Here is a 23165-nt window from a genome sequence, read left to right as displayed (position 1 = left end):
CCTGTGCCCATAGCATCTCAGTGTACCCCAAGGGACTGATATAAGTAGTGATCATCTCCTCTGGGGGGACAACAGGGGTCTCTATGAGACCAGGTGAGATCAATCTTCTCACAATACACTATGCTACTTGGGAGTTTCAAGCCAGTGCAGTATCTTCCTTGTTTGACTTTCAGTTATCAGTACAGAGTAGAGTAGAAGTGGGAGTAGAAGAAAAAAAGGCATAGGTTCAAATCCAGCCAGTAGCTAATATCCATTGAGCACTTTCAGTATGCCAGGCCAACCTGTAAGCACTGCATTATGAGATGTGGGGGCAGGGGGGCATCTCTCACTGGGATCCCATGACAGTGGTGGCATTTGGATCCTGGTGACCGGTACTGGGACTGATGAAGGAAGGCAGGCAGCTGTAGGCAGTGACCTTCAGCCCATCTAAGCCTGTTTCCTCATCTGTCTGATGGAGCCCTGGCATCTGCTCCTCCATTCCTCATTGGACAAGGCAATGTTGGAGCAGCTTCAGCAACAGCCAGAGCAGAGCAGGCTCTCAGGAGCCCCCCCACCCCCATCCCCCGCAGAAGATGCCAGCGAGTGTCCTGGAGCTCCTCTGCTCTGGAGTCCTCTAACACTTCATTAGTCTCAGTTCTTGGGGGAGCCACCACTTCCAACCACAAACAGAAAGTGTCAGATTCAGGGGCCTGGGCATGATGCCAGCCCCCAGAAACCCTCAGCCTCCTATTTCAGAGCGACCGATATAGTCTAGCTTGGCCAATCATGCCCACTGTGAACTGTAAAAAGACTTCTTGGACCGTCTCTGAGACCTCTCCAAGGTCAGGACTGTGTCCTGTTCCTCCCGCCTGTCTGGCATTGTCTGCTTGTACCAGGGCAGCAAACATGTGCTGAATGAGTACCTAGGGACAGGGGAGACTTGCAACATCAATCAGCCCACCGATTCGTTCATCATGCCACCTACCCCTCCACAGAACAGGTACTGGGCACTTACACAACCACTCCCTATCTTGCACTGAAAAAAAAGGAAGCCTGAGAGGGATTAGGTTAGCCATAAAATGTCACTGCCTGGAAGAAACAGGCTTAAATGTTTTCTGGCCACAAACCCTCAAACCCTGTCTTCCTTGCAGCCATACCTTCTGACCTTCTGCCTATATTCTCTCCATAACACTCCCAGATCTGGACCTCCATGCTGCGCTGGGGGGGGGGTTCCCACTTGTCTGTGGGTCCTCCCAGAGAAGTATCCAGTTAACAAAATCTGCCAGTCCAAGTGACTCAGGAGTAAGTTGTAGACACTGACCTAGCAGAGGAAGAAAATCCCAAGACTTTCTGTGCTACAGAGCAAGCAAGGGCACTGGAGTCACCTGGTTCCAGCCCCACAACAGTCCTTAGGAAGGAGAGAGGACCACAGGGTGTTCAAGAGGCCTAGAGACTTCCTACAGCTTCATTCACTGCCACACCAGCAGCCATGATCCTGAAAACCAAAGGAACCATGGCTCCCAAAGACACAACAGAAGAGGCAGAGGAAGCCACCATCAGTGCAGCTCGCTGGTCTAAGTCTTGTCACTCCAAACAAGCCATGAATATTTGGGAACCCTCCTCTCGGCATCTATCTGGAAGACTGGACAGTCCCACGCACATACAGGAAAGGAAGGGCAACAGAGGAAGCACCCAACAGGCCCTTGAGGCAGCTCCCTCACCATATCTGACTGTCACAAAGTAACACATGGGCCGTGGTGAGGCATGCATTTCTGAGCTCCTAGACAGATAAACTTGGAATGGGTGGGATAAACAGGCCATACAAGACGGCCACCTTCCCTGCATTTTCTACTGTGGGACCAGGACAGATGACCCAGACCCCAACAACCCTCTCAGAGGCAAACTGCAATCCTTCCATTCAATTGCCCACCTGTTGTCCTTAGCAGCCTCATGCAAACCACACTGATCCTAGCTCTCTAGGAGGTGCTGGGACTAAGGTTAAGGGGACACCCTATGCAAAAGGACAGTTTGTTCTCAGCAGACTGGAGAATGTGCATGAGAATAAGCTGGAAGGGTGGCATCTACCCACCTGGCGACTGCTAAAAACACCAAGCTTTAACACCAGTCCTCTTGACTTCAGCCCTTTTTCTAACGAGTTTATAAAAGAAACGCACTGCTCCTTCACAGATCAAGCACAAAAGAGATGGCTCTTTGTTCTGTTCTGCTTTTCCTGAACCCTAGTGCCACTCCTGGACGATGCTTTGTGCTGGCATTGCTCAAGCCTGACAGCACAACAGGGAGGGTGTCAGCAAACAGAGAAATATGGTCAAGTCAGGGCCATCAGGAGTCAGAGAGTCAGCGTGCTTGGTAGGGAGAGCAGACACTCGCCATACAAGGCCTGATCCAAGTGGAACTGGCTGCACAGCAACAGTGCGTTCAAGTTCTAACCTCCATTACCCCAGAAGGTGGCCTTTTCTGAAAGTCACTGCATATATAATTAAGATGACATCATATTCGAGTGGGGTGGACCCTCATTTCAAAAGAACTGCTGTCCTTGTCAGAAGGGCACATTGGGTATCTGCACCCCGGGAGAACACAAGTTGACAACCGAGGCAGAGATCATGGCGGCACATCTGCAACCAAGGAAGGCCAAACATCCACCAGAGCTCCAGAGGCTCCGGAAAGCACCTGACACAGACACCCCTTGCAGTTCAGAAGAAAGCTCTGCCCGCGCCTTGCCCAGCACATCGCCTCCTAAGCGTCGGGACATCAATTTCTGTTGCTTAAACCATTCTGAAAGACTGTGGCACTTGGTAACAGTTTCACCACCAAGCAGATACAGCCCCTGGCCCCCCAAGGAGGCAGCATCTGAGTGAGACCTGAAGAGAAGGACCCAGGTGAGACAGAAGCATCTGGGCGTCTTGGGGACAGCATGGTGAGCAGTGTGGGTGCGAGGATGAGGAGATGAGGGGGTAAGAAGGGCAGTACAGACGTGAGCTCAGACCCAAGAGGATATGATTACAAGTCGGCTAGCCAAAAGTGACGGTATCTGTTAGCCTAACACTAGGGAGGCGAAGGCAGGAGCACTTCCTTGAGTTCAGACCCAGCTAGGGCAATATAATGAGACCCTGTCTCAAAAAATAAAAAGTAGGCCAGCAAGATGACTCAGTGTTTCCTACAGGAGCCTGGTGACCTGATTTTGACCTTCAGGATCCACCTGGCAAAAGGAGAGAGCCAACTCCCGAAAGTCGTCCTTTGACTTCCACGTGTATGGGAACACGTGCACGCACGCACGCACGAACGCACCTGAGTATGAGTGTTTTTGCCTGCATGTATGTCTCTGACCCACATGTGTGCCTGGTACCCGAGGAAGTAATGGGCATCCCTGTGGGTGCTGGAACTGAACTCCAGTCTTTTGCAAGAACAACAAGTGCTCTTAACCACTGAGCCAACTCTCCAGCCCTAACGAAATATTTTAAATAAATAAGTATTTCCAAGTTAGTATTCCAAGGACGGTGGGAAGATGTTGGTGGCTCAGCAGGGTGTTGGGCAATCCCTGTTTTAAGAGATGACTCTGGAAGCTTCACGAACCAATACATGAGCTGCGTGAATGCTGTGCCTCATGTAATACACAAACACACGATGCTTACAGCTACCACCTTTATGACTCCACGGCATGTGGGGGCTTGGGTAAGAACCTCAAGACCACAATGCTGTGAAGGTAGCAGTGGGCAGGGGTCTCTGTATGAACCTGGGCTACCACTGTCCCTGTTGGTGGCCTGAGGTCTAAGCTCAAAAATGAGGCTCCAGACCAGGTTCTGGGTCTGGGGATTTAGTATGACAACAGCTGCCTGCCCCCACCTAGATCCCCACTTCATGCTCCAAACCTCCCTCCGCTCTGCCCTGGCTTCAGGCCCAGGATGTTTTTCTAGGCTGACAAGGGAAGACATCTCAGCGTTTCAATGCTTCCTTTATCTCCATGTTCCTCCCAGAATGGCAACCGGCGGCCCCCGCCACAAGTGGACGAGAATTCTCTAAGCCCAAAATAATCTCCTTGTACCCTCTTTAACAATAAGAAGCAGAAACTTCAGAGTCTAAGTCCCACAAAGCCTACGCAGATTCCTTCCAAAGCTCTGAGTGGTATTCTTTCTATATTCATTTCTCCCCGTCCAAAGACAGCAAGAGTCCCTTGAGGCCATTTCCAACTGGGTATTTTGCATCATATTAAGCAGTATTAAAGGTCTCTAGCAGGCTGGTACACCGGAGACAGACAACGCTGAAACACACCTCTGTCACCTGGGAGAATTGCAGAGAATGAAGCAGAAGGCAATGAAATGTTGGGACCCAACTAAATCCTCTGTCTCTCTGCCTCTTGAGGAGGTGAGGATCCCTGTGGAACATACACGCAGACACACACAGACACACATACAACACATACACATACACTGACATACACACACAGACACACACACACACACACAGTGCTGTGAGAGCCTCACCCTAGATAACTTGTGTCACCCTGGCTCTAGCTGTGACCTTGGCAAATCACATTCATGGGGAGGAGGGTGTTTTCGGACTGTGATGCACTCTACAGCCATGAGATACTACCTGGAAGGCTCAAGGCAGTGGGTGACAAACACTGGTAACAATTTTGTATCCTAGGAAGCCAGTCCCTCCCCTCGGAGTGGACTTGGGGCCTTTGGCAAAGGGTCTGAAGGGTTCTATCTCACTGTGCATCAGTGTGAGCCACTAAGAAGGCTTTGACCCAGGGATGATGACAACAGATGTGCTTGTACCCTGGATCGTCATGACAGGTTAGGCTTGAGGTTCTCCAGGTCTCTACAAATGACATCCACATACTCAACATGCAGGGCCCCAGTGTGCTCTCAGAGGCCTATGACTATGTGTCATTTGTCATCATGGCAATCATAGAATCAATCAAGTGTAGGGCCATGGTTGATCTCACTAAGCCGAGGGCAGGCAGGGACAGGGTGGAGGGGTTTTCTCGGATGGATAATGAGCTAAACTAACTGCAATTGCAGAGCTGTGCCTCATGGGACTGGGGGAACATGCCACAGGACCCATGGGTTTCACTCGTTACAAAGAGAAAAAACTGCTCTCTTCCTGGGGTGGCTTCCCAACAGTGGCCAGAGAAAACTGCTGTAGTGAGTACGCAGTGGCTGCCAGGGGATGGAGGCCCAGAGCAGGACTGTCACAGAAGCTAGAGGGCCCCAGCAGGGGTGTCCAGCTGGGAGTGAAGGAGGATGCTGTGTGAGAACCACCAGGTGAGATGCCCTGAGGAGCAGAGAATGACTGTAGGACCTGGGGAAGAGGCAGCAAGAACACGGAGGGGAAGAAACAGAAAGGGACAGCAGAGACAGCACCTGCACAACCAGAACATGGGTTGGGGACAGTGTGGAGGAGCTCAGGACTTGTTCCAGTCAAGGGGTGGGGATATGGTCTGGCTCATGGTCTTTCTCCACCATCAGAAATTGAAGAGGGGTGGGCTCTGACGCTGGGATCGTAAGTCCTGATCCAAATGCGAAGCTCAAAAGTAGACCAGTGTTTTCCAGTTTCCTAATCCCCAGCCTCATGGTCCCTCTCAGAATCCTTCCCCCATCACACTGGAATGAACTGGGAGGTGGCTTCAGCCACAAGCCGCCACCCGCAGAGACTAGGAGTTTCTATGGCAACCACCCTCTAGGGCCTGCAGAAGCAAGCTGACTGTGGAAAGTCCACGCCATCAAGGGCAAAGCCATCACATTCACCGGGATGCAGATGGGCTCCCAAGTTTCTCAATTCAGACTCAGAAATTCTCCTTCCCAAAAATGTTCCTTCCCTCTAAGAACCCTGCAGCCTCCTCAGAAGGTGACCCCAGCTCCTTCATCCATTTCCCACCTCCTCTACCTTCTCATTCACTGGTAAGCTTTCGAGAGCCCTCCCCAAGGATGGAACCTGAAGCAGGGTCCCTCACGGCTGGCCATCTGGAGCACTGTGCTTTCCCCTGAGGACAGGACAGGGTCTGTTGCCTGGATGCCTTGGGACTTTTCCTGTCATGCAAGAGATGGAGGCTCAAGAAATGTCTGTGCTGGCTGTGTAGACTTGTCAAAACCCACCAAGAAGGGCCAAAGAGAAGCAAGATGGGAATCACAGCAGTGAGTAGCGGTAGGGACAGCTGACATTGCCCAACACAATGGGCAGTGGACAACACCAAAGCTCAGGGGTTTGTACTGTTGGGTCCAGGGTCCTCTCCACCCCAACGTCCTGGGCCTCCAGTCACTTTGTCACCTCAGCCTAGCTGGCTTCCCCTGGACCAGAAGCACTGACCCCTGGCCACTTGTCAGGCTTCAGGTCAGTTCTGTGGCTTCTCTGCAGCTGTTCTCTCTTTCCACCAGGCTCTAGTGTATCTAAGACAGTGAGTGGGCTGCTCTTCTCTGGCCTCTACCCACTCTGAGACAAACCGAGACTGTCTAAGCTCCGCTCTTATCTCAGCAGGCTCTGACTTGGGAGACTTTGGTCACATTGTGTCAGTTTCTCATTCACACAGAGTAGCCAGCACCAGGATAATGGTGGTAGGGATGGTGGGGGGTGGGTGGGGATGACATGGTGTGCCATTAGGGCAATGAGATAAAAGCATATATGGGCCATCAACCGCCCTAGGGTACCGACAAGCTGGGGTCAAGTCCACTCAGAAGGCAGATATGACTGAACACATACACCATAAAGTCCCAAACAAACAGCACAAACTCTGTGGAGATCCGCATATGGGGCCAGAAGGAATGGGAAGTCAATAGACCGTCAAAAAAGCAGTGTTGCCTGGGAAACAGTAAGAAGGACTTGGAGTACCACAATCCTACACGGCCACTGTGGACCCTAGAAAGTGGGCAGCAGTGGTTTTCCAGGCACATCAGATGCTGTTGAGGGTGGGCCCAGTTAATGGGAACCTGGTGCTTGGTAGCACCGCAAATGACCAGCCCTACTTGGCAGCAAGAGAAGCAAAGGCAGGGCTCAGCTAGCCTGCAGCAGCCTTCTGTCAGGGCTTCCCCTTCAGTTATGAGCCCCATGGTTCCCAGCAGATGAGAAGGCCAGCATCTTAGGTCATGTGGGTTGTGGACCTGCACATTACAAGTGGTAGGACAGGGGCATGTGATCATAAGTAGCAACTTTGTCCTGGCTGAACTAGAGCCTAACTCAAAATGTTCTCCTTCCCAAGAAATATCCTCAGAGACTGGAAATAGGCAGCTATGCTCCCCAGTCCACCCTACCGAAGTGAGTGAACCAGCTCCTCCCAGAGGAACCCATGACCAGAGAGAAAGCTGTGTGAGCCGATGACAGAACCATAGAGTCACTGCTGGGAGCAGCCACTCGTGACCCAGGTCACCTGCACCAATCTGTAATGGTCAAGGCACCAGGACAGCTTCCCTAAGACAGTATGAGAAGCATTGCAGGCATCTCTCAAAGTTCAAGATAAGGCACGGAGAAGGCAAAGAGTAACATGCCTTGAGCTACCAATACCATCTCCTTTCATACCAACACAGCCCAAACAAAACGCGACATTTCCCAAGATGCTGGCAGGGATACAGGCACCATCTGGCCCCCGAGACCTATCATTGCTGGTGACAGTCCTCCCGTGCTCCCCTACCCTCAGCTTTCTAAAACCCATGTGGCTCCTGACTCATCAGACTCAGCCCTGAACCAGCTGAGGGCTCTCCCCAAGGAACACCGCCCTATGCTGCCACTCTGGGATCATCATCAAGCTGCCTTCTCTTCCACCCACTCAGTACCCAGAGAGGCAAGCAGTTTGGGGAGGGGAATTGCAAAAAAAACCAAAAAACAAAAAACAAAAACAAACCTCAGTGCAGGGAGGGAGTGATGAGGAGTGAAAGACACTAGTAGCCACAAGGGACCAAAAGAGACCTACCTGTGGCCATGGGGTAGATTTCCAGTGCCTTTCAATTGCTAGGGTGCTGGGCAAGTCCCCCTCTGGCGATGGCGGTAAAATCAGCTCCTTTTCTGCTAAGTCAATGACTCATGTTTGTTAGAAGAATCTGCAGGGCCAGGGCCAGACAAGAGAGCCCTGAAGGCTCCTTACTTCCTCCCTGGGTGGCTACTGCTCTGGGTCCAACTGATCCCAACTACTGGGACTTGCAGATGAAGGCCCTGCGCAGAGCAAACCTCCTAGTCACCTGCTTTATCCTGCAAGAAGCCATCCCCACCTGCCTTGTCTCAATAAACAGAACAAACAAACAAAAACAAAAACCTTCACTTCTTCACAAAGGACATCAGATCCCACCTGTGTAGTGGGGGCTGGGGGGCAACAGTGATGAAAGACAGACAGGACAGAGAACAGACATATGCCTTCCTTTCAGAAATGACTATGAGCCAAACTCACACTGACTTCTAATGAAAATTCAAAGTTTACTAAAAATTATTAAAAGTATTTCAAGACCCACAGAGGTTGGTTCTCACAGTGGGAAGGAAATGGCCCCCAGAGACTAAAAGCCAACAAGGCTTTGGGCCCTAGCTCTAGGAATGAGAATACCTTCTGTGTCCACTTGGGCAATCACCTGTGGGGCTGGCCAATCCCCAGTCCCCCTCCCCCAAGGAACCCACGGCTAAGCTGAAACTCAATGCACAGGGTTGAGATTCAAACCCAGCAGGTCTGAGGGCTCAAGCCAAGGAGGACTCAGGTACCACTTCCTCTGCTGGCCTATGGGGGCAGACTTCTCCTGAGTTGTTTGACAGAGCCCCATGCCACTGCAAGGAAATAACACTTTTTAAAAAGTGGCGCTTTCTCCTTATCAATTTAACTTACAGTTATCATAAGAGAGCTTTTTAAAACCCCCTTACTGGTACCAAACAATCTCAGCTTGATTTCTGAGATATTTGACAGCATTCTGCTGCACATCCTTCCAACTCTTTTAAACGCCCCCCTCCTCAGATGGAGGAGACAAATTTGGATGCCCCTTTTAGAGACAGTGCTATAATGGACATTCCCATGCTACTTCGTGTCTTTAAAGCGTTACCAGCAAAAGGTCAATACAGTGTCATTTATTGAACCAATTCCCACTATTTAACATTTGGCTGCTTCTAACTGTACAATCATAATAACACAGGAAAAGGAAATTACACCCATATGCCCTTGTGAAGAGGGGAGAGGAGAGTGAGGTGAGTTTAAGTCTGAAAAAGCACTTTCCACAAAGGAGCGGGCTCAGGCAGCGACCTGAAAACTGGTCTCAGGGGAAAAGGGCGGCTCCCGCCAGGGCAGGCCAGAAAATAAGGCTCTCTGAGAATTCTTCCTAAAAGTTTTGGGTTATTTCCTGTCCCCTCCCATACACACACACAAACCCCGAACTCAGCCCGTAAGGATATTCCCCAAGTTTGAGAGTAAATTCCCTGATCCTCACCCAGCTTCTCTCACCCCCAGATGTCACAGGTCACCATGCTTCTCTTACACAATGAAGCCAAGGTTCTGAGTGCCAGAGACCAGCACCCACCTACCTCTCCCTCACGCCTGTCCTTTGCTCATGACTATGTTAGGAAGGTTCTCCACCAACTTTACCCTAACCACATTGCCTCCTCCTGTCACCACAGGGAGAGGATCTGGAAGGGGTTAGAGTAGGAATGAATGGGCTGTTCCTCCCACAGAGACCATAGGCCAGATGTTGGCATATCCATGAGTTCCACCAATGTCACCTTCCTTCAGGACTAAACTGTCTTAGTTTTAGAAACTATTATCTAACTTCAATACCTTGAGGAAGAACACAATACAGGATTCATGCCCACTTCACGGAGCAGGAAACTGAAGATGACTTAGAGGTCCTGTATGAGGAAACACAGGGCCCAGCTGGGATCAGACTGGCTTCATAAGCATGGCTTGTTTTTCTCTTGTCAAAGCAAGTTCTGGGGGTCCACAACCCTCTTGAGGAACAAGGGTAAGACAGGACACGGGAGAGACAAACAGATCTTTGCCCACCAGGCCATACTCCCCTACAAAGTGAGTTCTAGGTTAACCTGAGTACACAGCTTCTGGCCCACCACGCCTGCCCAGCCATCCCACATTTACCACAGACACCAAGGCCTAGGAGTTCCCCTAATGCCAGCACCCACACCACCCATACCTGCCTCCTCCAGTTCTCACCTGCTCACTGTACTCTGCCTCTCTGGGGGCCATTTAAATGCTCCCTGCACTCTGGGAAGCCAGAAGTCGCTTGGCACTCCCTGAGCAGGAAGTGGCTCTGTGCCTACCCTGGATCACTGCCATGCTCACTCTCTGTGACCATCACACTCTGGTCAAGCCCATGAAGTGGTGGGAACCAGCCAGGCTCTGGAGGCAGGGGAACTAAACACAGTCCTTACAGTGGCTTCTGGCTGGCTGGCTGATTGGCCTGGAGAAGGAACAATTTACTAACTTCCCAAAGCACACACCCTCACCTGTATGAAAGACAACTCAGGCTCTCTTCACAAAGTCTGAGTAGGTCAGAGCAGACAGGTACCTCATCCCCTGGCCTCCTGTCCCAATCCATGCAGGCATGCAGGACCAGCAGGCCCACTGTGTGGCCAGACTCGGAGCCTGCCTGGGCTCCACATTCTAAGGTGTCCTCTCCTCCCAAGGCCCCAGCCCTCAGACACTACTGTCATTTATATTCACTGAAAGGAACGAAATTCAAAGAAGCTGTTGGGCCAGGGCCAGGCTACAACTGGCAAGCTGGGATGTAAGGGGGGCTGACCCTGCTCCATGACCTCTGTGAACAAATAAAGCCCATGAAAGGAGCAAACCTCTGCATGCATGGATTCCATGTTCTCTCACCACGCTGAACAAGGTCCAACCTCTTCATAACCTTCCTGGGACTCCGGGCCCTCATGCTACAAAATCCCCTTCAAGCATTTCCTCCTTCCAAAACCCTTCCATGGTCCTCCCCGCTGGCAGCAGAGGCATCCCTTCTCTCTGAGTAGGGCCACCTGTGCACAGAAAGTGTTATTCTAAATCCTAGGGGTTCTGCATCTAGAATGCAAGCAACAGAACTCATCAGGCTGGCCTGAGTAACAAGGGGTCTCACCTGAACACCACTGTGCAGTTCAGAAAAAAGGCAGAAGCCAGAGAAGCCTGCTTGGAAACCAGGCCCCTGCAACAGAAAGCTGGAGGCCCAAAGGTACACAAAATCATTCCAGCGTGTAAAGCTCGTCATCCTACCCGAATCCAACCACAGTGTTCACCATTCTTCACCTATAACCTTCCTGCGCCGTAGAGACACCATGACAGGTGTCCTGAAGAGCCAAAGGAAAACAAGTTCCTTTGGGTCTGGCTTCTAAGACCAGAGGAGGAAAATCTAGGATACAAGCAAGAATTCCTGTGAGTAAACTGGGAGGAGTCAGATGCTAGGAACTCTGAAAATACAACACACCTCCACTCCAGTCCTTGACAGTGCCCTCTAACCATAAGCTCTAGATAGCAAGGATCCCATCTCTCTGAGCCTGTGTCCTCCACTGCACTGAATGTCACAGGTACCTACAAAATGATAACGGTGATGTCTCCTGCCCCACACAACACTGAGGGATATTACGCTGCCCTCGCTGATTTGGTAACTTTCTCATGCCCCAGGCATGGTGGCACATGCCTTTAATCCTAGCACTCAGGAGGTTTGGTCTACAGAGTGAGTTCCAGGACAGCCAAGGCTACACAGAGAAACCTTGTCTCAAAAAAACAAAAACATTATTCTGCCTCTCTTGTTAACACCCACTGTAGTCACTGAAGTGGGGCCAGATCGTCATGTCCCCAGTTAAGGATTTAACCTTTTTTTTTGGGGGGGGGGGTTCAAGACAGGGTCTCTTTGTATTGCTTTGGAGCCTGTCCTAGAATTTGCTCTGTAGACCAGGCTGGCCTTAAACTCACAGAGATCGGCCTGCCTCTGCCTTCCAAGTGATGGGATTAAAGGCGTGCGCCACCACTGCCCAGCAAGGATTTAACCTTCTAAGAGTGCAAAGATATGCCCTGGATCTCAGAGTAACGACCCCAAGCTTCAAACTCAGGCTACCAAACAGGCACCCTTTTCTACTTTGCTACTCCTACGAACAGCCAGTTAGTTGATGGATAACAGTCACTTTCTGTTCATCTGTGCCTAGTGACAAACACAGGGCTCCTTCCTCCCAGCCAAGCAATTTCAACCTAGATGCCTGGGTGACCTGATGCCACAGGGAAGTCCCCTGCCACACAGCCATCTGCCAAAAAGATCTGATGGAGTCCATGGTCCTGTCATTTTGAAGATGTTGATCAAATGCACACCCTGAGCAAGAGTGTGGCTAGAGACAAGAGCAAGAGACAAGGCTAGGATCTGAGACAACATGAGCTGGGCCCTGACAGAGCGCTAAGGTAAATATCCAAACTCAGACCTGTGCTGTCTCCATTTCCTACTGGGGCTGCCAAGCCCTGCAACCTGTGGGGAGACCCAAGATGGACAGAGAACTTGGGAGCAGAGGGAGAAGCTGGTAGAGAAAGGTAGGCAGGGTCTCCTCAAAGAGAACAGGACTTCAGTCTTCTCCCACTCAGGTTTGACTTCAAGTGCAAACTCTCTCATGCAGCCATAGCCAGCTTCCCACCAAAGCCTACACTTTGAGGAAACCTTTGAAACTTCCTGGAATCAGCTTAAATATTCACTTAGGATGGCCAAGTCTGCCACAGGTGAGTTGAAAGCCCAACCGTATGAAGCAGAAGCTCAACAGATGATGTTGGGATGCCAGGATACAAACCTACCGTGGTATGCACAAAAGGGGTTCTCGCTCACTCCTCTGACCACTCTGAAACTCCCAACACTCAAACAGTCACCCCACCAACCACTTTTTCCTTTAGGGCTACTTCCAACAGGACAACCATGCACATCTGGCACACAGGCAATGACTTCTGGGTGCAAGTGTCCCTCCACCCCATGCTGCCTAGATGAACAAGGGGCACCAGAAGGACTATGTGCCCACACCCAGGTGGCCTCAGCTAAGTAGGAAGTGGCAAGACCCATCTGGGGCTCAATGGAAATCTGACCTCTGTGGCCAATGAAACCCAAGACTGCAGTGTTGCTGAAGCCGGTCTCAGCCACAAGGTTCCAAAGGACACACTGGGCCACAACCCCTCTTGACCCTGCAGCAGAGAGCCAAACTCAAGGTTCCTGTCACATTGCTTGCTCACTCTTCTTTTATTCACAATGGCCCCCCGGCATGCACCTTGCTACCATCCTGGTTGCAACTTTGTTCCTAAGATATTTCTAGCCACCAAGTCTGCTAACCCATACTCCTTCCCACACCTATATGGGTCAGATGAAAAGCCTCCTCTGTCAAGCCTAGGTCCTCGACAACAGGCACTCTGGGGAACAGTCAGTCTCTCACTTCTCTCTTCTGCTGCCTCACCACTCTGGAAGTCAGAGCCAGAGGCTGCAAGGGAGGAGCCTCAGCACACACAGAGAACGCCTGCCTGCAATGTCCACTGAAGACACCACCATGAAGCTGCCAGTGCAAGAATGGGGAAACTGGCTCACATACTGGCAATGGATTTAAAGAAAAACATGAAAACCTTAGGTAGGACAGAGAAGCCATGAGCGGGCCTGGCTACATCTGAGTCACCAGTCTGTGAAGGAGTCCAACCCTTCTTCACAGAAAAGGGAAGCTGAGGCCCAGTCTGAAGGAAGGGGAGAATGACAGTCAGGCTGGTAATTACTGAAAAGGGCAGCATAAAAGTTAACTTACAACCCTGGCTGGCAACGCTGAGTGACTGCAGGACTGACAGCTGATGGATAGGCTCTGGGGCTGGAGTCACAGGGCCCTGCAAACACAGGACCCAGAACCACCTGGGGTCATTCACAGGACATTCCCAAGCAGTAACTGACCGGGGGTCTGACTGAGCACCACCATCTGGGAGCCAGAGATCTTAGAGGTAAAAGAGAGCAGGAAAAGAGGGGGCGTGTCCTCTGTCCTCAGGAGAGAGAGCCAGGGTAAGCATGAAGCAGTAGCAGCTAAGGAGCCCTCTGACACTGTAACTCAGGGTCTACCCCCTATCTACTCCTGTTAGGGCAGGGAAGGAGCAGTCAAAGACTTACCCTGGGGAGATCTACCTCATTCACAGCCCATGCCTAGAGCCTCTGCCTGAGCCAAATGGCCAGCAACTCACGTTCCAAGTGCAGCAGCAGTCTACCAGGCATCATGGCCTAGCTAGCCATACACAGACAGCCAGACTTTGGGGCCTTTACTCAAGGGTAAACAGGGACCAGCTCCCTCTCTAGCCAAACCTCAGGGCCCTCTGTCTTTGTCAATTGTCAATGCTCAGCTTCGAATAGCCCCAGTGAGCGCTGGGCCAGGGGACCAGCCAGGAAGCCATGGGGCCAAGTCAATGAGGCCTTTTAGCTCAGCTCCCTTGAGGCCACCAAGGAGCTCTGCTGAGGACAAGGAGGCCTGAGTTTCCTATGCCTCTCCCACAAGCCTCTGCATAATGACCAGAACAGGACACAGAAAAGCAAAAGTGGGCCTGCCTAGATAGAACCCACTGTAACACTCGAAATCTATTAAAACACCAGGGTCTCTGCCTGCAGTCAGAGAGCTGAGCTATTCAGAGGACCAGAACTAAAATGCAGTAGTTACACCCTCTAGCTCAGACACAACTATCTATCTGTTTGTTTGTTTTTGCTGTTTCAGAGCTAACTTCAGAATCTAGTCTCCGGCGCCAGCAAAAGCCAACCCACCTTGGCTGAGAACTGCCCAAAGACCTTTCCTCCCGAAAATGTTCTCACCCACTCAAATACCTCCCATGGCTCCCCACTGCCCTAAAGTAGGACATGGTGGCTCCCTTTGGCTGCCTTCCATGCTCTCACCTCACTGCCTCCCAAGGCAGTTCACTTCTCTGGTCAGAACAGTCCACTCCTGGTCTGGACACCTGGCTCCAGGCTTTCCACAAAGAGATCTCTGGTCCCAGCCCTTCCACTGGAGGGGTCTGGAGCAAAGGGTTGTCCAGAGCAATCACAATCACACACCTCTCCCTTTCCTCCCAGGGTACTATGAACTCAGCTTCTGGGACAATCATTAGCTAAGACCTGAAGGCTCTCGTGGCCTGTGTTCAGGGTCTGAGATGTATGTAAACCAGCCTGCAGGACATCCGCTCAGGGACATTGCCAGCACCGAATGAGTTGGAGGGTTAGTCTTGTTTCCTATTTTGTAGGGAAGAAACAGACTCAGAGAAATAATGCTAATTCAGGGCCCCATGGTAGCACCAGAATCTGCATGGGGTCAGCCTGATTCCAGTTTCTTCTCCCACACATCACCCCATGTGCTCTAAATAAAAGGAAATTGTGAGCCACGTCCCTGTCACAAAGGCGATAAGGCCAGCTACAGGAAGTGATGAGCGTGCAGAGCCCAGGTCATTTCTCAGGCTTTACCAAAAGCTCTGGGGCTCCAGGACCTGCCACAGAAGGCTGGGTAGGAAGAAGAAAGCAAAAAAACCCAACAGCCAGATGCATCAGCAAATGACTGGCCAACTGGAAAGTCGGGAGAACTGGGGAGCCTGTATTTTTCCACCATCCCTGTGCACCTCCTCCTGCCTCATGACATCCTCTCTGCCTACCAAGGTAGATGGAAAACCTGCCAATAAATAAGAACAGCCATAGGAGGTCCATCAGTTTCCAGCTTCTGATGGCATCACCTACCCAAGCTATACTACAAAACCCTAGAGAGAGAGAAAGAGAGAGACAGAGAGAGAGAGAGAGAGAGAGAGAGAGAGAGAGAGAGTTTGTGTGTGTGTCTCTGTGTGAGTGTGAGTCTGTGTGTGTGTGTGAGTGTGTACACCTACATGCTCATCCAGCATCAAGGCTAGCCTCAGTCTAAGCCTTAGACAGTGGGGTTAAGAAGATGACACAAGAGGCCTCTACTGTTGGCTTACCTTTCTTCCGTCTATCTCCTTCCTAACTGCCCCCTCCCGGGCCCCATCAAAGGATGGAAGTGGGGGAGGGGACTGCACTGGGACAGAAGAGTTGGCTCAGCCAAAAAGAATATCACATCGCACACACTAGTGACTGACACACGGGCTGAATGGTGTCCCTCAGCAAGACAAGGTGCATATGTGACTGTATTTGGAAACAGGGTCTCACAGATATCATCAAGCTAAGGTAAGTGAGGTCATTGAGGTCACGCTGATTTAGGTGTCCTCAGAAAAAGAAAGGTCGGGGCTGGGAGACAGCTCCATGGGAAAGTACTAGTCTCGATAGCACAAGGACCTGAGTTGGAGCCCCAGGACTCAGAAAAAAAAAAAAAAAAAAAAAAAAAGCATGGTGGCATGTGTCTATAATTCCAGCTCTGTCGAGGCAGACAGGAGGCTCCCTGGCCAGCTACTTTTACCAATTAACCAGCTACATGGGTCACCCTTCACAGGGAGATAGCCAACATCCTGAGGATAACATTCAAGGCTGTCGGCTCTCACACACACACACACACACACACACACACACACACACACACACACACACACGAGAGAGAGAGAGAGAGAGAGAGAGAGAGAGAGAGAGAGAGAGAGAGAGAGAGAGAGGAAAAGTCATGACAACACTGACCTACACACAAAAGATGGCCATGGGAAGACAGAGACAGAGGGAGGCAGCGTCTAGAACTATGCTGCCCCAGGCCAGGAAAACATGGGACCATTTGCAGCTGGAGGAGGAGAAGGGCCTACTCCAGGAGGTCCTGGGGGCAGCCTGGTCCTGTCAGCACCCTGACTTCATCCTAGCCTCCAGAGCAGAAAATAAGCCTGAGTTCTTTTCAGTGTCAGCTGAAAGTTGCAGGACCCGCCAGAGCCAACCACCCCAGCCAGCCCAAGCCTCAAGCTGAGTCCTGGCTCAGGGAAGCTGATAAGCCGAGGGATACAGTGCTGGCAGCCATCTTCTCATTATTTGGCAAGGGCCTACAAGAAGTAACTTTCTCAGAGAGCCTGAGGAAATATTTCCAATGAGACAATGTGAGTCTTTAATAACCTGAAACATCTTTGCACTATCTCTGGACCCTTGGGGACTATGTGCAACACTCTGCTACCCCCCAAAAAACTATTTGCTGATGTTCCCTTCACTGTTCCATCTATGCTCAAGATATATGTGCCTGCTACCCTCCAGGGCCTTTACCTTTTCTCATATACGAACATAATTTGCCTCTAGCAGTGGTTCTCAACCTGTAGGTCACAACCCCAAAGAAACCAAAGGAAAACAGATAGTTAGATTATGATTCATAACAGGTATAAAGTAGTGATGAAAACAATGTTTTGGTTGGGGGTCATCACAACACAAGGAACTGTATTACAAGGTCACAATATTAGGAAGGTTGAGAACCATGGCTCTAGAGTGTGTCTAAAGGAGTGTGACACCCAGTGGTTGTCCCCTGGGTGACCTCAGCTTTCCACACTAGTACTGAGATTCTGAAGCTCCAGACTCTCCGTGGCCAGAACCTTCACCCTTCAAAGTTCTGCTTCCATGATGGCTAGCCCTTATCCTAAGGATGCACTGGAATTTTCTTTTCTTTTATTGGTTTTTCAAGACACGGTTTCTCTTGTGTAGCCCTGGGTGTCATGGAACTTGCTCTGTAGACCAGGTTGGCCTCAAACTCAGATCTACCTGCCTCTGCCTCCTGAGTGCTGGGATTAAGGGTGTGTTTGTCACTGAGTCTAGTTTGGAATTTTCTTATAACAAAAGCAACTTCAGAATCGTAAGTAAAGAGGTGCTCGATTTTAAATGACCAAAACCAACTTCCTATCATAAAAAAAAAAAAAAAAAAAAAAACAGTTTTGGAAGTAGGGATCTAGGGTGCTTCAACAGCTTGACATTAGCAAGACCAGGATTTTTTTTTTTTTCAAATTTTCATTCTGCCATGATTACCATGGGTAACTTTGTTCCATCTCATGGTCATAAAATGACTGTCACAGGTCCAAATATCCACAACAGGGTACCTGGAAGGAAGAAGGGGATGTGGCCAAGGAGTTTCATTTTTCATAAGAGAGTAGATGTTCTTTCCCCTGCTGTCTCATTGGTCAGAGGTAGGTGAAGTAGACCCCTTAGTGCCAGGGAGACTAGAAAGCAAGGGAAGCCGTGTATGCATGAATAGCCTAGGCCAATCCAAGGCCACCCAAACAAACAGAGACAGTGGGAGATAAGAGTGAAGACAGACTGGCAAGCAAAGTCTATAGACAGAGACTCACCAGGCTTGGTCGTCCCAGCTACGCAGGACACTGAGGAGGGAGGTCATGAGTTCAAGGCCTGCCTGAGTTACAGAGTGAGTTAATGAGAGCTTGTCTCAACTTCTTACAAAAGGATCTCAAGTGTGGCTCAGAGCATTTGCTTTGCATATGCAAGGAAGGTCCTGGGTTCAGTCATTCACACTGGAAAAGCAAGCAAGCAAACAAAAAAGAACAAGAGCGTCACTAGCTCCTTGAAATCCTCTTAAAAATAACTCTGCAGCTTCTAAGTTGGCCCTAGGGTAAAGTAAACAAGTTCACAAGAATCTTTTCCCAATACCTCTCCTGTGCCAGGTCCTCTGCTAGGTACTATGGTGAGTGCCGGGAGTCCACGGAGCTTGCAGAGAGCACTCTTGATGCTGGCACAGGGAGCACACAGCAGCAGGGGAGTTGGTATGCTCCATTCCCAAGTCTAGAGAAGGAGGCGGTGTGCCAAGGTGGGTCGAGTACAGCATGCAAATAGGGATAACAGGGTTCTGGAGGTGTTGGGCTCAAGCCCCTCCAAGCCCAGGCACCCCCAAATGTGTGAGGTTTTCAAGGAGTAGTAAGCCTCCAGACAAACGAAGGCAGATTCCAGCTGCTTCACCCAGTCCCAAAAGGTCTTTGTGAGGAATGCTTGGCGGGACAAAGCAAAGGCCAGGGGCAGCAGGCTGAAGGAAGTAGGCTCCCTGCCTTAAATAGAATCAAGCCAGGGCTGGTGGAGAGTTTGCAGAGGAGGATGGGCTGCGGGCTAGAGCGCTCTAAAGAAAGCTCAGTGGTTATACTGGCCTATGGCCTATGCCAGCCCATAAAACAGAGATCTGAGGTGGCTCTGCTCTCCACCACATCCATTCATGCTGGGGGGTGGGATGATGGGCAGCTCCTCCCCTTCCCGAGGCACACACGGTAAAGTACCTACTACTATCTTGTACACACTGAGCCCCAAGGTGACATATAGCAATTAAGCAACACACCACACACTCCAAACAGTTCTCCAAGAGCCCCTAAGCAAGCAATTCTCTCTAAAACAGGAGAGGCCAGCACTGAAAGGTGACAAGAGGCCTCCCAAAGCGTCCAAGTACACTCTGAGGGCCTGCCTGGGCTCCTGCAAGCTGCTTAGTTCCTTCACCCAGTCAGAAATGTGGCAAGTCACAGTGCAGGTGGCTAAGTTCAGCTAGAGGAGGAAAGGGTCATCTGGAGAACCGAGAAACCGTTACCAAAAAGGACAAGAGAAGAAGAGTCCTGCTGCTCCCTCAGGAGGACCTGTGTGGGAGAGGAAGGCAAAACACTTTGATGAAAGTGTCCAGAAGGTTCACCCAGGACATCTGGTCTCCTCACCAAAGTGGAAGTGCCTGGCAGAAGATGGTGAGGCAGTCATCTTGTCATTCCACCCAAGGAAATGGGCAGTGAGCCAGTCACATAGCAGTGACGTCACTCTCTGTGGTCTGACACCAGGCAGGGTCCCTGCATTCTGCACACACAGGGACCTCCCATCTCCTGCACAGAGAAGTCATGCATCCAAGATCCCACCTCCACACCAGAGGGACCCATGCTCTCTGACTGCATGTCTTTCTTGACAGGAAACCCGCATGGAGACTCCAGAGACACAGACAGATCAGAAGATATCTGTTGTAAATAAATAAGGGTTGAAACACCCCCAAGAGCAGGTGCCTCCTCCAGGACCCCCAGTGTGCTTGATAAGAGTCAAGGTTGAAAACAACTATACTGTCCCCTCCCGATAATACCTCTAATCCAGTGACCTCAGAGAACCTTCAAGCCTGCAAACTCCTCAGCTGGTTGGCCCACTGCAAAGCCAAGTGGCACCCCAGTACCTGCACCCACACAGGTGGGTACACTCTGCCATGCCTCTCTGTACAGACAAGTGTCAAGAAGCAGCACCATCCACTTCAGGAACTGGGTCACAAGAAATTCTCCCATATTCCAGGCAGGAAAGCACCTATCCTTATGTAGGCAGAACAAATGTGGGAGGAGCCTGCATCCTGGCAGGAGAGGGGGCTGAGAGAGCAGAAAGCCAAGAGTCCGGGGTGCGAATCCCAGCCTTGTCCTTAACAGTTCCACAATCAAGAGAATTTCTCTGAACCTCGGTTTCCACAGCCAAAAGGTAGGACGATTAACTAACTGTCCTTACAGCTTGTAGGACTGGCTTTGGGTTTATAAGAGGGATTTTTTTCAAGTGCCTTATAAAGTGCTCCCAAATGCTAGCTATATTTACATTGATTTTATTGCTGGACTCCCAGGAGCCAACTCAGCTTCTACTCAAGGCCTTTTGTGGCCGGTGCCAGGCACCCTGGGCAGGCCTGGCTGAGGAACAGGCTGCCTCTCATGGGATTGCCAGATCCTGGGCACTGTGCAAAGCCTATAGCTTGTGAATTCCTGACTTCCACCCCTATAAGGCAAGGCCTACTCAGATAGTCCTTATATTAGAAGTTCTGTTTGTCCAGGTGGGAGGGACAGAAGCCCCTAGTAAGGACAGAGATGGGCTGAGAGAAACTCAATGGGCTAGAGTACAGCCTAAGTCTCCCCAGCCTTCTGACTCTGTCTGCCCTGCCACAACGATCCTCCCAAACCAAGTCTGCAATGCTGCTGGTTTGGTCCCCTGCTGAAAGAAGGCAACACAAGCTGAAAAGGGGCCAGCTTCTAGACACCAGGCCTAAGAACTTGGGGGGGGGGGTAGGTGTCAATGTGGTCTCTTTCTGATTGCTGTTCAAAACCATCCTCAGGCAAGGCAGCCAGGACAGGTAGCATAAACCTCGCCTAGAAGCAGACAGAGACACACATTTTCACTAGCACTCCCTCACACACCTCTCCCATCTGCAGGTGCGCTCTCTGAGTGGGGCTGACCACCAATCTCAATGTGCACTCTGGGCATTCAGACACACACTTAACTCAGAACCACAACTTCAATCTGTGCCCCCCTCTATGGCTGTGTAGCAGTCAGAACCTCCTGAGAACTTCAGGGTACCCCAGTGTCAGATTGCACCCCAGAGAGGGGCACTCTACTGGTGCCTGCCCATCACTGCTTCTTTAAATGTTCTTAGAGCGAAGCAGGCATGGAGGACTCTCAGGACAGAGGAGGTGCTCTGTGAAGCACCAAGATGGCCGGCACGAATCCCTGTATACTGCCCACGTTCACCAGGAGTGAACTCTAATGCCAACTATGGGCTCTAAATGACCATGATTCGTCCAGGAAGGTTCACTAACTGCAACAAATGCACCACTCTGGGGAGAATTGGCAGTGGGGGGGGTCTGTATATAGCAACTGCATGATGTACCATATTATATATGTTTTTAAAAATCTCCCAGGCCAAAGATTGTAGCTGTGTCTGCCTGGCATGCATGAAGTCCTAGGTCAAATCTCCAGCACCACATAAAATGGGTACGGCAGTATGAACCTATAATCCCCAAACTTGGGAGGTAGAGATAGGAGAATCAGAAATTCAAGGTCATCCTTAACTAAAGAGTAAACTGGAAGCTAGCCTGAGCCATAAAAGATCTTCCCTTTAAAAAAAGTGAAAAACAAATAAATAAAAGCAATCTCCCAGGTGTTTGTGAATCTGGTAGTGTATGGATCCTGAAACACTGCCTGGAGTCTAGACAGGACAGTTGGGCTTCAGAGACAACAGGTAAAATACCATGGCCACCCAGAGAAAACTCCAGAAGGAACAAAAAGTCACCCTGATGACTACAGGAAGAGGGATGAGGTAGGAAGGAAAAGAAAGTCAAGGGCAGGAAAACACCTTCTGGAAGGTTCCCAACAATTCATTTACCTGATCCCTGTCTCCCCACCTGGCCTTCATCCCTTCCTGGCACAGACTGTGGAGCAAATATTGGCCTAGAACTTACTCCACATGGGGTCATCAGCATGCTCACCTGGGATCGAAAGAGGCTCAGGGAGGCTCAGGATAACACAGCACATGCAGGTTATGTGTTCAGAGTGCCTGACAGAGAGATGAGCGCCAGCAGCTGCTGTGTGGAACGCAGCATCAAACAGACAGCCTCAACTCCTGCCAGCACCACTTTGAACCCGAGGCCAGACCCAAATCACAAAAGGGAACTGTATGGAATTGCACCCCCAGACATGGAGCCTACGCTCCCCAATGCAGAAGTCACTGGGACACAGAACCCCTCATCCTGTAAATACTGTTCATTTGCTCCCAACTACAGACATTCCCATCTGCTGAAAGCAATGATGCCTTGAGGCAGTGGGCTTCCAGTGGGTGGCTTCTGTGGGAAGCCTGAGTTCTGATGAGTGGAGAGACCTTCCCAGCAAGTAGCCCTGGGAGGACGGCACCCCTGTTCTGGTGGTCATGGCTGTGTGAGAACCATTGTTTCAGATAACCCAGCAGAACAAACTACGGAAAACAGTATGCTGTCTCCAAGGATTGTCGTGCCTTTATTCTCTATAAGCCTTTTGCTGAAGTATAAACATAGATAAGAATAGGACTCTGGGTTCAACTCCCAGTACTACAAGGAAATGAAGGGGGATCTTTAAATAAAGTGGGGGAGGGTAATGTAAATGGACACCCAGGACCAAGACTGAGAGACAAATATTTGCAGTTTCCTTGTGTTCCCACCCAGCACCCTATCCCCCTGGTGGTCCACCTCTGGCCTGCCTCTAACCTCCAGGGCACAGACCTACCTGGCCACGACCTTCACCTACATGGAAGGGACACAGAGTACACTTCCCCGCTTAGCTCCTCTGTTAAGATTCATGTGTGGGACTCAGCTACGTTCTGCACATAAGTAGCAGCCAGTTCGCCCTCGCTATGGCATCCACTGTACTCTTGATTGGAAAGCGTTGATGGGGTCAGCGTTAACCAAGCCACACACACTCCCAAACCCCAGGGAGCCCCTTACCCTGCCGGGCTTCACCCCACCTCCATTTTCACATATTACACACATCCATTACTGTTTTGGTGTCCTGTCCACCACCCCACCCCCCGGTAAG

At 50.6% G+C, this 23165-nt stretch overlaps 1 protein-coding gene across 3 annotated transcripts in view; it reads right to left on the bottom strand.

Annotated features, from left to right (window-relative positions):
• Positions 1-23165, bottom strand: part of Itpk1 (inositol-tetrakisphosphate 1-kinase) — a 136868-nt gene that overhangs the window by 64006 nt on the left and 49697 nt on the right. The window contains exon 1 of one of the 3 annotated variants that reach the window (XM_027419166.2): positions 7901-8002. The exons of the other annotated variants lie outside the window; for them this stretch is intronic. The gene's annotated coding sequence lies outside the window, so the exon portion shown is untranslated. Of the gene's footprint in view, positions 1-7900; positions 8003-23165 lie in introns of those variants that run through there. 3 annotated transcript variants of the gene reach the window in all.

This window comes from Cricetulus griseus, chromosome 5 (assembly GCF_003668045.3).
Source record: "Cricetulus griseus strain 17A/GY chromosome 5, alternate assembly CriGri-PICRH-1.0, whole genome shotgun sequence".
NCBI classification, from domain to species: Eukaryota; Metazoa; Chordata; class Mammalia; order Rodentia; family Cricetidae; genus Cricetulus; species Cricetulus griseus.
The sequence above is the reverse complement of the archived record's forward strand: the minus strand, read 5'-3'. Positions and strand labels throughout refer to the sequence as shown.